Source organism: Lactuca serriola, chromosome 1 (assembly GCF_051521515.1).
Source record: "Lactuca serriola cultivar US96UC23 chromosome 1, Lser_US96UC23_V15, whole genome shotgun sequence".
NCBI lineage: Eukaryota > Viridiplantae > Streptophyta > Magnoliopsida > Asterales > Asteraceae > Lactuca > Lactuca serriola.
Window position 1 is genome coordinate 19047937 of NC_136408.1, and position 13667 is coordinate 19061603.

A 13667-nucleotide genomic window follows, 5' to 3' on the forward strand; every position below is an offset into this window, starting at 1 on the left:
AAAGGTTGGATTAAGTAAGAAAGATGTACTTTTGGTTCCTTTGAAACTTAAAAGATAGATATTGGTTGCTTGGACCATTATAATGGATAAAGTTTTAAACTTTATCCATTATGGAGCTATTGTGAACCATAAAAACGTGATCTTGGTCCTTCCATCCCTTCCATGCAAGAGTTAAGATGTCTTAACGGATAAATAAGTTAGGGTTTTAGCATTTGGACCTTTTCTAGCCATGGAAAGTCATAAAGGTAGAAAATTTATGATATAAGTTGATGTTTTGAGTCTAGATCTGAGCTCTGGATAAAAGGTTTTAAGGGATTAAGCATTAAAGGAATGAATTATCTTGGACGTATGTATGTAGGGCGTACCTAAGAGTACGCTACGTGTACTGGCCCTGAATCACGTACGCTGGGCGTACTCAACTGCCTTGGACTTTGACTATTGTTGACTTCCATTGACCGTTGACTTTCGACCAACTTTGACTTTGGGTCAAACTTGAGGATTTTAGACTATTGATTAAGATTTTATCTAGTTGTGGGGTTAGTGGGTTCGCGGATGCAAGCAGTGCAGAAAAAGGGATCGTATCGCAGTGTCTTAGAGTTCTTCGATTTAGGTGAGTTTTCCTCACTGTACTTGTAGGCCGAAGGCACCAACGCCGCCCCAACAGGTTACATATCTTGGTATAAAGGATGTTGTTATGTTGTAGTGATCTGTTAGATATGTATCCAGGTATAAAGGATGTTGATACGTTGTTGTAACATTCCAAAATTAGTGAAATTTAAAATTTTCAAAAACAACCATTATCCATAATTATTTTACAAGAAAAGCCATTGTTTCAAAAGTAAAATCATATCAGAATGTCTCGAAAGCCAATATCATGAAAATTGGAAGATGTGCACGATCAAGCCTTCGCTTTCACATGATTCTCTGAAGTACCTGAAATGATAAACTGAAACTATAAGCCAAAGCTTAGTAAGTTCCCCCAAAGTACCATCACACAATATAACAAACAAAAGCGTGCAAATTTGAGCCTTCATCTTGACTGAACCGCCTTGTCGGGCCTGCAGCCTATTTGGACCGCTCTACGGACCTTCGACATGACTGAACCACCTCGTAGGGCATACAACCTATCCGGACCGCCCCAGGTGTCTTAGCCTTCAGCGCAAAGCAGGACCGCCTCAACCCAACCACAATATGTCGAAATATGCAACATATAAACATAAACACAAAACTAGCAAATATACAGATAATCATATAGATATACTAATCAATCATATACTAGCATAGCATTATCCTATAATCGGGATACATAATCTAATGGGTCGGTATTGATGCCTTCGACCCGCAAGTATAATGAGGAAAACTCACCTCTCAGTCTGAAGAGTGGCAGAAAAGTACACAGCACCGAGTACAACTCCAACACCAACTCTACCAATCACCTGAACGAAATCGATTAGCTGAGCTTAGTTAATAATCCCAAAAGACCTAAAATACCCAAACTACTCTTAGGTCAACCTTGGTCAAAAGGTCAAGGTCAACAAACCAATCGAGTACGTTGCGCGTACTTAGCTGTATGCGGGGCGTACTCCGCTTGACCAAGAAGTCGGGGCATTGACCGCATACGCGCAACATACCATTTGGTATGCCGAACGTACGCACCTGTTCACCTCAACTTCTTATTAAGAGCTTAATACATCAAGTCCTTACGTCCAAATCCATATCTAAGCCCAAAAGGAAACTTTATGACTTTGCATGGCTAAAAGTGTTTAATACCAACAAACCTTAACTTCTTAATCCATTAGGACATCCTAACACATTCATGAGGAAGAAATAAGAGCCAAGATCATATTTTTGTGCTTCTAGACATCTCAAAACGTCTAAAAGGACAACTTATACGGGCTAGAGTATGCCATACTCATAAAGGTCAAGACTTGGGACCAAAATGCTTAAAGAATCAAGAGCTAACAAGATCTAAAGAAACAAAAGCCAAGTTCAGAACTTTATACCTCCTAGAGGTTGTTAGATAGATGAGGATTCGAGATCCAAAGCTTCTTCAAGCTTCCAAGGTGGTTCTACTTCATTCCTTCTCCTTCAAGGTCAATGATATGTGCATATTTAGTTATAAAATCCATGCATTATCTTAATACTTTATGTTGTTTTTGTCTCAAATAGTGAACAAAAGGTACGTAATTACTTTAAAATTTTATTTTCAGCAACGAAGACATGCTCGGGAGGAAAATGAAGCATTTAGCTATTAGAAGCTTGGAATTTGGATTTCGAAGAAAGAAGGATGTTGTTGGACAGCTTGACCCCTCGTCAGTGTTTTGGCCATTTCTTATGACTCGTAACTCCGATTGACGAGATTCAAAATGTTAAACTAGACATAATTTCGAATGACTTTCGTGTTTTGAGAAAATGTTGATTCCAAACGAACTCGACGAGTTTGGGTCCTCCAACTAGACTTTGTTCTTGAAGTCAGCTACCATGAACAAGTCAGGGTAATGCTCCCGCATCTCGGACTTCATTCTTGAAGTCAACTACCGTGAACAAGTCATAATAATCTTGTTTCTTTTTGTAATTAAGATGTTTTTTTTTCTAATTTTAACGATTTGCAGCAACAAAAATTATTATTTGTGTTAAAAAGGTTAAATTTGACTCCATATTAACATCTTGCTAGATATCAAGTTATAATGTATACTACACGCAAGACTTTACACGAGCAAATTTGAATATAAGTTAATTTTGATAGGATCTTATGAACCTAATCTGATCTTACGATTACGATCTTGCAATATATAAAACAATATTTGATAAGATCCTGATCTTGACAAAATTAAATATTTCAGACTCCGAACTTCGAAAAACACACCCAACATGCAAAATAACATAACCAAAATACAAAACATTTAAAGACGAAATTGACTAAGATATAAAAAGCCAAACACTATTGCACTCGGGGGGAAAAGCCAGTAAATTTAAACATTTACAGGGGTTTTAAATAAAAAGAAAACCAACACTATATAGTCTTGAGTAAATTACACGAATGGTCTTTATGGTTTAAGGTAATTGGTGTGTTTGATTCTTAACTTATTTTTTTTAACTCATTTGTTTTTGTTACGCGTTTTACTGTTTGTTTTTGTTATTCGATTGGTCTCTGTCTTACCTAAAAATGTTATTATTTAAATATGAAAAATGTTGGGTAGATAAGATAAAGTGAGAGGGGTGGGGTTGGGGTATGTTTATTTAAATAAATTAAAAAATCAAGAGCAAAATAGTTTTTTTAGTTAAAACATGGATCTTCCGAGTTCAAAAAATAAGTTAGGGACCAAAAACACAAATTACCCTAAACCATAGGGACCATTTGTGTAATTTACTATAGTCTTCCATCTCAATTATCATTTCGGTAAAAACAAATAATTAAATCCCTACGTTTATTCTAAAATACAATTCGGTCATGTTACGATTCTCTTAATTAAACATCAAAAATTGTTTACTGTGAAATATCATACAAAATATTGGATTAATAAAAAAGACAAAACCGTAGTAGATTTTTTAATTTAGACCGGAATGGATACAAAAACAATAATGAATGGAAAATCTTGCATAGACTTAATTTAGAACTTCGAGACTGTCATGATACATTTTTGTACTATCAAATGAGACCAAAAAAATACACTGAATCATAGCATAAATAAATTGAAAAAAATAATATTAATTAACATTCATTTAAAAAGAATTAGTAAAATATTCAGATCCAGTCATCCAGAATCATATCAGAATGAGTTGCTGTTGAGAACTAACTCAAACTCCCATTATTATAAGACATGGCAAACAAAAGATTGTTATTAAATTCGTTAAATCGACAAAAGAAAACCAGAAGAATCCATAAATAAAATAATGATTCGATATTTGATTTCAAGAACGATTAATTATATGATTAATTAAGAAAATCAAGGAGCTGAATCACTACCTGCATCGATAACATCCATCATAGCTTTCTGTAGAAATCATTAGTGTGGAGAGAGAAAACTTCTGAAACAGAAAATCTTACTGCAAATACTCCATAAATGAAGAAACAAATAGTCGAATATCCACACACAGTAACACACACATACACTAAACAGAAACGGAACAGGGAGTGGTGGTGAGCGCTGGATGCAGAGGTTTATCGACCGATTCCTTTCCCTTCTCTCTCCTCTCCCTCCCTCTCTCTCTCTCTCTCTAAAATTTCTACCTTCCATTTTGTTCCTTCTTATTATTTCGTGGGTATCATTCGTAAGGAGTAGGGAACAGATCGATGAACCGCTGCATCCAGTGACCCTCTACCATACACATAAACGATTAAATGATCACGAAATATCAAAACCGATGGAAAGTTAAACGAGTAACAATAATTGGCACAAAAGGAACATAGAATACATAAAAACAGCTAAATGTTATACTTTTATATGTATATCTAATCAATCGCCAAAGCTTAAGCTTACTTTGAGTTATAGAGTGATTAGAAAACGGGAAATTTCAGAATCCGCCATTAACGTACTTTCTCTCTCGTTCCTTTTGACTCTCTCTCTATCTCTCTCTGGGCTCTGCTTTGCATATATATAAAAGGCTGTGAGAGCGGCATTGCTATTGTTACATATACAGACGGGGCTGTGACAGTGATAGATCTTTGCACACACTGTTAGTTTTAGAAGTTGTTTTACATTTAAGCCCTTGAATCATTGGGTCGAGGTTTTGGAAGTTTAGGATGGAGACAGAAGGGTATTACGGTCAGAAAATGGATTTTACGAAAAAGAAACGTGACCTGCCTACTTGGGTTAGGGAAGGAGGCAGGGGAGGGGGTCCATTGGTATCTTAAATTAAGGATAGACACGTGTAACCACTATAATTTTTCTATAAAATTAATTAATTAAACTTTCATAATAAAAATTTATTATTATTAATAAATTATTTTAAATAAATTATTAATTAAGAGATATATCAAAATTTTAAAGTTATTATAATTTCAAATTTAATATATAATTAAAAAATATAAATTTAAATTTTGAAATGAATTGACTAATATATTTATATGACACATGACATAATATTACTGAAGAGTAGTATCAGAGTGACACTTGGCAAAAGAAGATTAGAACTATTCATTTATTAGAATAAGGACTACTTGTGAGACTTATATATTACATGGGTTAATTTTAAAAAAATTAAATATAAAAGTCAAAATATTTGAAAACTTTGAATTTATAAGAAAATTAATGATATTATAATTGAAATATTTTTTATCTTTTAAATTTAAACAAATAATTTAAATAAATAATCAAAATAAACTAATGAGCTTTAATTTGGAAATTTTAAAATTAAAAGGTAAGTTCATTAATGAGATTGATATTCATTTATTGCAATTATTGTATTAAAATATTATGTGAAATTTAATAAAATAAAAAAACTCATAAAATGACATGTGGAAAAAAATTAATTCAAAATAACCACAAAATTACATTTGACAAATTGAATAAGAGTGTGACATGTGGTTAAAAAGACCTTCATTTATCAGAGTATAGATAACCTGTATATCTATACTTTATTATTAGGTTATAACCCGTAGACACAACAGACAATGAAATTAAGTAATTTAATTAAATTATAATGTAATTAATTGGTATCTTAAATAATCACTTCAATTTTTCTATACTTTATTACTAAGGTATAACTCTAATCTTTCTATACGGAGGGGTCCATTTGTATCTTAAATAATTTTAATTAAATTATAATGTAAATATTAAGTGATAATATATATTTCCTCCGTCCCAAAATTATTGTTCAATATTCACAGACAAAAAACATACAGATTAAGGAGACAATAGTTACTACTAACTTTATACGATAAAATAATAGTTTTATCCTTATTTTGCATTTAATTTCCCATTAAATTCTTAATTAATTAAGTAATAATGAAGGAGTATTATGGTAAAAATGTTATTTATTTTTAGAATTGAACTATTATTTTAGGACAAACCAAAAAAGAAAAGATAGATTATAATTTTGGGATGAAGAGAGTATTTTTTTTTTAATAATTTATAAATATAGATAGTTTATCAGTGAGTTCATAATTATATAATGATTTGGTGAAACTAAAAAAAAAATTTAATTAAATTATAATGTAATTATTGAGTTATAATATATATTTTTTAATAATTTATAAATATAGATGGTTTGTCAGTGAGTTCATAATTATATAATGATTTGTTGAAACTACAAAAACATACATATAGTGCTAGGAGGTTTACCTAGACTTAGGAGGGGGTTAGGGAGGTAGTGAGAGAAAATAAAGAGAGAAAGTAGTGAGAAAGTGAGCAAAAATCTCGGCTGCCCTCGGTCCCTTTTTATAGGCGAGACCTCGGACGTACGCTAGGTGTACCGAGGCTTCTACGTGGGGCGTACTCCTCACTCCGTACACACGTGTCCGACTCTCGGTAGTGGTGCGTGGCTTATCTCGGACCGTAGAAAAAGTCAATACGCGGGGCGTAGGGTCCTCGTACACGAGGCGTACTTGGTACACAAGGCGTCCAAAGTCTACGTTGGGCATAGCCTCGCATCCAGCTTCGCAAATTGCACCTCCGACTTCTAAAATTCATATCTTTCGCATACGAGCTCCGTTTTCAACGTTCTTTATATCCACGCATAGGAGGGACCGTACTCTACGACTTTCCTTTAGACTTCTTCGGCTAACTCTCGACCGATTCTAAATTTAATAGTATGAGAAGATTACATTGTTTAACGATCGTGTAAAACTCATAACTTCTACATATGGACTCTGTTTTCGTCTGTCTTTTTACCGTTGAGCTCCTATTGATGAGATCTTCGATTCTCGTTTAGGTTGCATCGGCTAAAAAATGGTCGATCTACAATTCGAACTCTGGCTGTGCACTGCTGATCCGAAACTTAGAAAAATCACAACTTCCTCATACGAAGTCAGATTTGTGCGTTCTTTCTATGACGTTCTCGGTTTAACGAACACTGTGGCTTTCGTGTAGATCACCAAGGCTATAAAGTCCTCTATCGTAAATTCACTATTTATGTCACCCAGTGTCGTGCCGGTTCTATCGTGAAACTTCGACAGACCATAACTTCTTCGTTATAACTCGGATTTCGGCGCTCTTTATATGTCCGAAATCCTTGTCACGACCACTACAACTTTCTTCATAGATATAGGGTTTATCTAACATTTTATTTTTGACGCTTATTTTTATTATTTATTATATTATTATAAACAAGTAATAAGCACACAGAAGCACATAATTCACGTAATATTGAAGTAATTCATTTTTATTACTTTAAAATGGGTTACAATGGTTGACCTAGACTATTACATCATCGCATCAATGCTTAGCCTCAAAACACGGACGTTACACAATGTGTGACTTCATCTCTAAGACATGTGCACACACAAACCTTCCATCTTGGTGTTTGCTAGCCAATAGGGCTTGAGTGACCTTGATCTTTTCAAGTCTTTTAACTTGTGGGATCTTTTCAAGTCTTTTAACTTGTGGGTTAGGGAGAATTATTGGAGGAGTTGGAGGAAGTAAAGTTCCACTACAACACGAAGAAGGGATTAATCTTTCACCTCGATCGTCTTGTGGAATATCATCTTTATAAAGAAAACTTTTTCCAAAAGGATGAGGAAGACCATAATTGTCAGAACTAGACATCTATAAGGGAGAAATTCAAGTTAGTTGATTTAAGTATTTAATATAACACCCAAATGAAATATTAAGGCTAGGACCCAACACAATATTTTACAATTCGAAAGAGGGATGTCGTAATCCAATTGCAAAATATTTGAAGGTAGGTAAATGACGATTTACCAATTTCCACCATGAAAAAAGAAATTGATTATTAAGTTTTAAATGAATTGAAATTCCTAGATTCTTTGAAATTCATTGAACTTTTCAATGACATGTTTAAATCTCGATTGTGCCCTTTAGATTTGTGACTAGGATGCCGAAGATCACAAACAAGGTGTGAATAACCATACAAGTTAGCTTGGTACTCTCGATATTATTTATCACCTAATCATGTGTCGGTTAACCACACACGCTCTATTGATCTATGACAAACATCGAGGTACCCTTTACCACCCTTGTTAGTCCAAGTTAGTGTGTCGGTTAACCATACACACTCCACTAACGACTTGGCAATGTGCAAAGTGAAATTTCATGGGTTAGCATCAAATTCACATTTTTCCTAAATAACTAAGATTGAGAATTTATAAAGGTTTAGTTACTTGGTATTTTCATTATACTTTTAATGAGAATTAATGTCCTATCCTACCCGTTCGGCTAACGACCCTCCACCAATCAAGGAAGCGGTGGGTGAGAGTGCACACCCATTAAACCACCATTTTATAGGCAGTAACCTTATACCCCCTTATAGACCGACTTCGAGAATGAGGTCTACTAACAGTTAGACTGACTCTTTAACTTATACATATATAATTATTAAACTTTTAATTTTATATAGTATAAGGGTGTATTTTAAACTTTTAAAATACTAGATGGTTTAATCTATTAATAAATTATACTCTTAATTTAATTAAACTTAAACCATGTCATTATGGAATTATTAATTCTCTTTTAATTAAACACTTTAATTAATTTAATAAAGTCCATAAGATGCAATTTGAACTACTCAAATACTTCAAGGTTCTAAATATAAAAATTCAAAATTAAAAACTATTTAATTAATTTTTTTAATTTATGAACCCAAGAGTTACACCTTTTTAATTACAAGAGTTTCTTAATTCGAGACTTTTCAAATACCAAAACTTGAGGGCAAGTTTTGTAACTCTTGAAGAAACCTTTGATTTCCATAACTTATAAGTTTAATGTGGTTTTTATCGAAAAACTTTTCATGCTCCATAACTTGATGACAAGTTATGGAGGACTTTATAGAACATTTAGATCAAACAAATAAAAATTATCATATAATTTATCTATGATCTAGTTAAACTCATAAGTCAAGACAATTCATATCAACAATTTACCAGAAATTAGCCTATCATTTAAACTAATACAAATCTTGAAATTTTGACGATTATCTTTTAACTGGACAAGGATAATCACTACCATATCAGAAAAAACAGATTTAATGATATAAAACAGTTTGTGGTAGTCATCCTAATCCAATTCTGGCAAAAAAAAACCCCGAAAAACTGCAATCTGATCATACAACTCGTCGAGCCCAACTATGGACTCGTCGAGTTCTAGGCAAAAATCATCATACTCATCGAGTCCAGGCATGTACTCGTCGAGTAGGTGCTGTCAGAACAGTTTTTCAGCTTTGGAAAATAAGTCATGCATCAAATATAACAGAAAACAATCCTAGGCTCTGATACCACTGTTGGGTTATGTATACTACAACATCATATGGTGCACATACAACCTTAAATGCTTTGGATCTGTGTTTTCTCTAATTATACACGCAATATTGTTTCCAAAGCATAAAGCCTACAACTAGCATATAATTGACATAAACAACATAAAAGTGAGTTATATAATTACCTCTTTACTGTAGCTTGTAGTTTAGGCCTATAAGAACTTAGCACCTCAAATGGTTCACAAACACCATGAACAAAGGAGGAATTGAAAGAGAGATAGAGAGAGAGAGAGGCAACTTAGCACACAAAATCATTTATCACTCTTCTTAGAATGCATGGGGCCGAATTTGGTGACTATGGGTTCCTTTTATAGTGTGATAAAGTCTAGGGTTACATCCATGTAAACCCTAATTCACATTACCCTTCATATTACTTAGGCTCCATGGGTTAAACCTCCGTGTGCTATCATATTGGTTTAGCCCATCCTAGATAACCATGGATCATTGGCCCACACTATAAGAATCATTGATTTACTTAATCAATCCTCGTATATTTAATTAGTCTCTTTTGATCACTAAATTAATTCCAAATTAAATCTTGATCAATACTAATCAAATAATATGATTTCATATTAATATATTAGAACTTATAATATATTAATAAATCACAAATAACCTCTTCTCAAAAGTCCATCCTATCAAATAGCTCTGGTGAAGGCAACCCAAATGGACCATGATACTCTCGGGTCAAGTACATACCAATTATAGTTATGGGCTTAGACACCTAATCCAACAAAAATTTCCTTCAACAGGGGGAGGATGTGACAATCCATGTTATACATCCTCAGTCACCATAGATACCCAATGTCAAAACACGATAATACAATCTTAAAAACGGCCAATATTTTCGACTATCACCCTTATTAACGTCAAACCATAGGCTCAAAAATAAGTGCACAAAAGTCATGTCACTTTGATAGCAGGTTATCATAATTAGACTTCTTACACTACCACAATTCCATAAATAGAAATTTCACAAGAATCCGACAGAGTATGGGTGAGATATGATATATATATATATATATATATATATATATATATATATTAGAAAGTTACAATGACGAAAACTACAAAGAGATTGGTCGACTTTTGGGGAAAGTCACCAACTAGGCAAATGTAGTACTACTACTTATAATAGGAATTGTAGAAGAAAGAACGTATAAAACGGAAATCATATGAGGAAGATATGATTTTTATAAAACATAACAGTAATAAAAACTAGCTAAAAAATGAAAGTCATAACCAACAAAAACGACCAAAAAAAAGTTGTAGAAAACGGGGTTCGTATGTGAGACTTATAGAGTTTCAAAGTTAAAAAATATCGTCAAGCATGCTCGTGCACACGTCACACTTGATACATTTAGATACGGAGTGACGTGGCACATTGAGAGGATAATACGTGGCAAAATCGTACGGTTTGCACACATATTTCACGTTGCACAATGCACGTCATGAAGCCAAAAACTCCTATAAATAGCAAGTCTCGACTGATCCCTTCTCACACCTCAACACACACCCATCTCACTCTCTTAAAATTCGTGTCAATGACTCTCGAGCGCCTGCCTAGTGTCGGACTTGTGGTTTTTCTACCCTACATCAATGGTTTCATGAATTACAGGTGAGATGATTGCCATATTTTCAAATCTTTTCGGGTGGAATGCGTGTCTAAAGTACAACTTTACATAGTTATTACTAATTGTAGTTTGATAATTATGCTCACAACATTAGGATGATATTATGTCCGATAGATACTCTGTCCAAACTTTTTAGCTAATATTATGCCTAGTTGTTATACTAAACCATTATGATAGATAAGATCATTCCTAGTTGTCATGGTGACTTTGGATAAGCTTAGTACCTAGTGTTAAAACACACTAATTATATATATATATATATATATATATATATATATATATATATATCAGATAAATAGTATATAATAAGGAAACTCATATAAATACAATGTGAATAACAACACGACCGATCTGGGGAGGCCGCCACAACAAGAGTTAGATGAGACACGATTAATCAACACGCTGATAGATTTTCAACTAGCTCCTGGCCTATAATCATTAAATTTTAGGTGAGAGGAAGAGATATGTATAGATTTATACGGGATTGACATTTTCACCTATTTTTGCTAGCTACAACCCGACGGCAAGTCGAAGCAGAAATAACTTTCTAAACACATAGCGACGTTCGATGAAGCATTATGGTTTTCGGGATCAATAGTCATTGCTTGATTATATGAACTCATCATAACTTTGTTGAACTAAAACTAACTATCTTAGACTACTATTAGGTACCAACCTAAGAAAGTAGTGATATAACACTCAAACTCGAGGAAGCGAGATTAGAATACGCTCATTAAACTAAAAACCCACTATTCTTTAGGAACGCCTTGGGACGTAGTGCCAACAATACAATGAAAGAAATATTAGGATAATATTATCAAAAAACTAACCATGATTTAAAGTGATAAGTAAAAAAATATATGTCTTCTATCCAAATAAGGGTTCAGACCTAGTCATTAAACTATCTGGACCCCATTACCAAAACACTAGGAAATACGCTAACACGCTGACATAGGTTGAGAATACAACGAGTTCTAACTTAATAACTTCAAAAAGTATTTTCACGCTTACCAAAACTGTGAACTCACCAACGTTATGTTGACCCTCTCAAAATCACATGTATTCATAGGTTATCAACATAAACAAAAGACTATCCAGCCAAAGAGTAAGGACAACTCTCAACCTACCGAAGAAGATGGGGATTAAGACAATACTCGATTTGAAATCCTCTTCCATAAGTCAACATCTCCCAAACTTTTTGTCGCTCGATGTTTCCACCACCAGGCGAACTAAGCATTCCTTATAAGGGGTGTGGATACCTTCCCTATCACAACGCATTTTAAAGCTGTGAGGGCAGCAGATCCTATAAGAACTCTGCAGTTAAGCGTGCTCGGGCGGGAGTAGTACCACAATGGGTGACCCCCCTGGGAAGTCCTCGTGCCGAGTGGCCCAAAGCGGACAATATTGTGATACGTGCCAGAGGGGGATGTTACATACTTTAATCTTTTCAAAGCACTCATGAACTCTGCAACAAACTTGTGTTATGTCTAAACACTTGTCTTCATTCATACATACTTCCAACGTATGACCGACTGTGGAGGTTCGAATAACCCCGTTATTCTGGAAGTCAAAACATGCAAAATGAAACACACTATATGGCCCCAAAACTTTTGAGCGTAAATAAAACACTTTTATTTAAACACCATATTGACTACTCATTATTCATTGTTTAATGTTTCGGATAGTCAACTTATTACTTGAATTACAACAATAGTTGTCCTATGCTCCGAGCATGCACACTATGTTACCTATGATCCTTACTTTGTGAAATAGATCAATTGAAAACCTTTCCAATGAAACTCATTTCATAATTCCTAATCCTCATTGTTAGTGTAAGAACACAAGGTTCTCGCCACTACTGGAATATGTTAGATTCTAACATTTTATGCAACGATCCTTTCGCAAAGTAATAGCACAAAAGTCACCAAGACTTGGCCAATGAAATTACAAGGTCTCTATTAGAAATTGTTACAAACAATTCTATAGATGTGATGTCTCTCACTCAAAGTACATTCCTTTGAACATCCTTCTTGCATAAAAGTTTCTAATGTAGCCATAGACTCTTAATATCCAACTCCTAATATGGAAATGTTTCCATATTTGCCATATGACAAATCATTCTAAATAGAGTCTTATTTATTCAAAATAATGTCAACATGGTCCATCCAATACTATACTTCCAACTACTCACAAGCAAAAAATCCTTGGCGAACCTTAGATCGACCTTTGATAGTTGTTTAATTATTTTAGCCAAAACCGTTCTAGTCCATTTTCCCTCTAAATGCGCTAAGCATTTGGAAAATTTAGAATGGTCAAATATTATAGCATTTGCAATCGATCGTATACCCGAAGCGTATGGGACACGATGCATAATGTCTTACATAAAGATATGATACTTTATCAATCTGCTGCCATAATATTTCTAATTGTCATGTTCTCACAATTTCGATTATGAAAAGGGATGTCGTAATCATAACCAAAATTTGAGAATGCAATTATCCTTTCCATATATAGAATTTCCTCATGTTGAACCATTTCAACACAACATTCATATATATTTGACTAAATTTGATTAAAATTCCACAATCTGAGCCTTTAGAT

General features: G+C 33.8%; 1 long non-coding RNA gene across 1 annotated transcript; it reads right to left on the reverse strand.

The window, feature by feature from the left end:
* Positions 1–765: 765 nt before the first annotated feature.
* On the reverse strand, positions 766–4752 carry LOC145064065 (uncharacterized). The gene is made up of 2 exons (XR_013688048.1): positions 2004–4752; positions 766–1436 (listed from the first exon to the last, which is right to left on the reverse strand). It is a non-coding gene; the product is annotated as an uncharacterized LOC145064065 (long non-coding RNA).
* Between the last annotated feature and the right edge of the window lie 8915 nt (positions 4753–13667).